General features: G+C 37.4%; 1 non-coding gene across 1 annotated transcript in view; it reads left to right on the forward strand.

Moving 5' to 3' along the window:
* The first annotated feature begins 4,846 nt into the window (after nt 1-4,846).
* LOC143176778 (small subunit ribosomal RNA) overlaps nt 4,847-5,000 on the forward strand; it is a 1,921-nt gene continuing 1,767 nt past the window's right edge. Inside the window, exon 1 of the ribosomal RNA XR_013001286.1 lies at nt 4,847-5,000. This exon is cut by the window's right edge and continues 1,767 nt beyond it. This is a non-coding gene — a ribosomal RNA (small subunit ribosomal RNA).

Here is a 5,000-nt window from a genome sequence, read left to right on the forward strand (position 1 = left end):
TTTTTCATTTTCAGAGAAAAAAAAATTTTTGTCAATTTTTTCAACCTTAAAAACGTTAATAAACTGCACTCTTATGCACGGATTAAGCATTGAAAAATTTTTAAAACATGTAATAAAAAAGTTTATTCTTGACCGTTCGGACTTAGAAAAATTTCGAGTACCCCGGATCGCCTGCTGGAATTACCGCACGGCCTGGACAGCCCGCATCGACCGATACATTTTTTCCATTTTCAGTGAAAAAAAAATTTTTGTCAATTTTCTCAACGTTAAAAACGTTAATAAACTGCGTTTTTATGAGTGGATTAAACATTGAAAAAATTTTGAAATATGTGATGAAAAAGTTTACTCTTGACCGTTCGGACTTAGAAAAATTTCGAGTACCTCGGATCGCCGGCTGGAATTACCGCACGGCCTGGACAGCTCGCATCGACCGATACATTTTTTCCATTTTCAGTGAAAAAAAAATTTTTGTCAATTTTCTCAACGTTAAAAACGTTAATAAACTGCGTTTTTATGCGTGGATTAAACATTAAAAAAATTTTGAAATATGTGATGAAAAAGTTTACTCTTGACCGTTCGGACTTAGAAAAATTTCGAGTACCTCGGATCGCCTGCTGGAATTACCGCACGGCCTGGACAGCCCGCATCGACCGATACATTTTTTCCATTTTCAGTGAAAAAAAAATTTTTGTCAATTTTCTCAACGTTAAAAACGTTAATAAACTGCGTTTTTATGCGTGGATTAAACATTAAAAAAATTTTGAAATATGTGATGAAAAAGTTTACTCTTGACCGTCGGGACTTAGAAAAATTTCGAGTACCCCGGATCGCCTGCTGGAATTACCGCACGGCCTGGATAGCCCGCATCGACCGATACATTTTTTCCATTTTCAGTGAAAAAAAAATTTTTGTCAATTTTCTCAACGTTAAAAACTGCGATAAACTGCGTTTTTATGCGTAGATTAAACATTGAAAAAATTTTGAAATATGCGATGAAAAAGTTTACTCTTGACCGTCGGGACTTAGAAAAATTTCGAGTACCCCGGATCGCCTGCTGGCATTACCGCACGGGGCTGGACACCTCGCTCCGACGAATCGGTTTTTTCCATTTTTTTTGAAAAATAAATTTTTGTAATTTTTTTTAATGTCAAAAACGTTAATAAACGTCATGTTTACGCATGGATTAAACATTGAAATAATTTTAAAACACTTATTAAAAAAGTTGGTGTCGACCGTGGGACTTAGAAAAATTTCGGGAAGTCCGATTCGCCTGCTGGAATTACCGCACGGGCAGGACACCTCGCTCCGACGAATCGGTTTTTTCCATTTTTTTGAAAAATAAATTTTTGTAATTTTTTTTAACGTTGAAAACGTTAATAAACATCATGTTTACGCATGGATTAAACATTGAAATAATTTTTAAAACGCTTATTAAAAAAGTTGGTGTCGACCGTGGGACTTAGAAAAATTTCGGGAAGTCCGATTCGCCTGCTGGAATTACCGCACGGGCTGGACACCTCGCTCCGACGAATCGGTTTTTTCATTTTTTTTGAAAAATAAATTTTTGTAATTTTTTTTAATGTCAAAAACGTTAATAAACGTCATGTTTACGCATGGATTAAACATTGAAATAATTTTAAAACACTTATTAAAAAAGTTGGTGTCGACCGTGGGACTTAGAAAAATTTCGGGAAGTCCGATTCGCCTGCTGGAATTACCGCACGGGCTGGACACCTCGCTCCGCCGAATCGGTATTTTCCATTTTTCTTGAAAAATAAATTTTTGTAATTTTTTTTAACGTTGAAAACGTTAATAAACATCATGTTTACGCATGGATTAAACATTGAAATAATTTTAAAACGCTTATTAAAAAAGTTGGTGTCGACCGTGGGACTTAGAAAAATTTCGGGAAGTCCGATTCGCCTGCTGGAATTACCGCACGGGCAGGACACCTCGCTCCGACGAATCGGTTTTTTTCCATTTTTTCCGAAAAATAAATTTTTGTAATTTTTTTTAATGTTAAAAACGTTAATAAACTTCATGTTTACGCATGGATTAAACATTGAAATAATTTTAAAACACTTATTAAAAAAGTTGGTGTCGACCGTGGGACTTAGAAAAATTTCGGGAAGTCCGATTCGCCTGCTGGAATTACCGCACGGGCTGGACACCTCGCTCCGCCGAATCGGTTTTTTCCTTTTTTTCCGAAAAATAAATTTTTGTAATTTTTTTTAATGTTAAAAACGTTAATAAACTTCATGTTTACGCATGGATTAAACATTGAAATAATTTTAAAACGCTTATTAAAAAAGTTGGTGTCGACCGTGGGACTTAGAAAAATTTCGGGAAGTCCGATTCGCCTGCTGGAATTACCGCACGGGCAGGACACCTCGCTCCGACGAATCGGTTTTTTCCATTTTTTCCGAAAAATAAATTTTTGTAATTTTTTTTAATGTTAAAAACGTTAATAAACTTCATGTTTACGCATGGATTAAACATTGAAATAATTTTAAAACACTTATTAAAAAAGTTGGTGTCGACCGTGGGACTTAGAAAAATTTCGGGAAGTCCGATTCGCCTGCTGGAATTACCGCACGGGCTGGACACCTCGCTCCGCCGAATCGGTTTTTTCCTTTTTTTCCGAAAAATAAATTTTTGTAATTTTTTTTAATGTTAAAAACGTTAATAAACTTCATGTTTACGCATGGATTAAACATTGAAATAATTTTAAAACGCTTATTAAAAAAGTTGGTGTCGACCGTGGGACTTAGAAAAATTTCGGGAAGTCCGATTCGCCTGCTGGAATTACCGCACGGGCAGGACACCTCGCTCCGACGAATCGGTTTTTTCCATTTTTTCCGAAAAATAAATTTTTGTAATTTTTTTTAATGTTAAAAACGTTAATAAACTTCATGTTTACGCATGGATTAAACATTGAAATAATTTTAAAACGCTTATTAAAAAAGTTGGTGTCGACCGTGGGACTTAGAAAAATTTCGGGAAGTCCGATTCGCCTGCTGGAATTACCGCACGGGCTGGACACCTCGCTCCGCCGAATCGGTTTTTTCCTTTTTTTCCGAAAAATAAATTTTTGTAATTTTTTTTAATGTTAAAAACGTTAATAAACTTCATGTTTACGCATGGATTAAACATTGAAATAATTTTAAAACGCTTATTAAAAAAGTTGGTGTCGACCGTGGGACTTAGAAAAATTTCGGGAAGTCCGATTCGCCTGCTGGAATTACCGCACGGGCAGGACACCTCGCTCCGACGAATCGGTTTTTTCCATTTTTTTTGAAAAATAAATTTTTGTAATTTTTTTTAATGTTAAAAACGTTAATAAACTTCATGTTTACGCATGGATTAAACATTGAAATAATTTTAAAACGCTTATTAAAAAAGTTTACTCTTGACCGTGGGGACTTAGAAAAATTCCGGCTTGCACGGATTCGACCACTCTGTTTTTCGGAGTTTCTGAGAAAAATAAATTTTTGTAATTTTTTTCATTATGATTTCTGAGTTCTCCCAGTAGTTTAATGTAAGGATTAAGCATTTAAAAATTTTTAAATCGAATATTAAAAAAGTTTACTCTTGCAATTTTTGGAAAAAAAAAATTCTAAAAAATTTTTCTTTCGGTGGAAACTAACGTTTAATATGTACAATAACGATTTATCGAATAAAAATCGTATGTTAATATATGTTCGAATCGACCATAGTTTCAGCGGCTAAGTACCAGCAGCCCGGCCGGTTGGTCTGTACGCGCGGCAGTTTACCACCATAAGCGCCCGTGCTGAGCGGCCGGCGCCGCGGTCGTCGCGGCCGCCCGTTTGGTTACTATAAGAGAGCACGTCGGTTCGAGCGGACCGGTCGGCGCAGCGGCGGGCGAGCGGCTATTCTACGATCTCGGTCGAGAAGCAGTCGTTCAGCTCCTCGAGGTCCATTCCTCGACTGTTCTGTACCGCGTTCCGTTGCGAATTTTTCTCTACACAGCATGACCACGGGTCGGTGTCTCAGACCGAATGGCCCTTATGTGGTAAGCCCAGAATGTTGGGTTGGATACAACGTATATTCGTTATACTTGTACGACTCTCACATCAACTCTCAGAAACCCAAAAGGGGTTTTCTATCCGAGCGAAAATATATTTTTCGTATACAAAAATTTAATGGCAAAGACCAAACGAAATACTACACACAAAAAGGGGCGACGAACAAAAATTGTTCGAATGAAATATAATATATACATATAAAATTGAGGTGTCCTAAGAGAGAAATACATAAACTAAGAGGTATATATTATAAGAAATATATATTATTTCTGGGCAAAGAAGAGAGAACGAAAAGAAGAGTATGATCTTTAACGCGAGGGCCTCGACATGGGTACGCCTAGCATGGTTCGCGCTTTCTCGATATGTCCAGCATGTTAACGTACGCGGTCTTCGGACTTCGTGCGTTATGTCCGTGCTTACACGATGGAGAGCGCTCGAGCATACGTGCTTACAAACCTGAAAGTCGATGTGACATCCGAGATTCTTTTTCTTCTAAAAAGATCTCGGAGAGATACACGGGAGAGTTTGAAATTTTTGGAGGTCCTCCTGATGTATATGCGCGGATATACCCATGTGGTAATTCGTGCGGAGTTGGTAATCTAATAGTGGAGCGAAATTTACCAACTCGAAAGAGAAGAGAGAAGAGAGAAGAGAGTAGAGAGAAGAGAGAGGAGAAAGAGAACTGTCTTAAAGACGAGAAAAAGTATCGTCGATCCGACTCTTAAGGGGAGAGAGTCGGCGACTAAGATATATATATACATACATATTTTTGCTTCGTATGATGAAAATTTACTCGAAGCTCCCTGGTTGATCCTGCCAGTAGTCATATGCTTGTCTCAAAGATTAAGCCATGCATGTCTCAGTACATGCCGTATTAAGGTGAAACCGCGAATGGCTCATTAAATCAGTTATGGTTCCTTAGATCGTACCCACATTTACTTGGATAACTGTGGT

This window comes from Nomia melanderi, unplaced genomic scaffold (genome assembly GCF_051020985.1).
Source record: "Nomia melanderi isolate GNS246 unplaced genomic scaffold, iyNomMela1 scaffold0826, whole genome shotgun sequence".
In the NCBI taxonomy this organism is placed as follows: Eukaryota; Metazoa; Arthropoda; class Insecta; order Hymenoptera; family Halictidae; genus Nomia; species Nomia melanderi.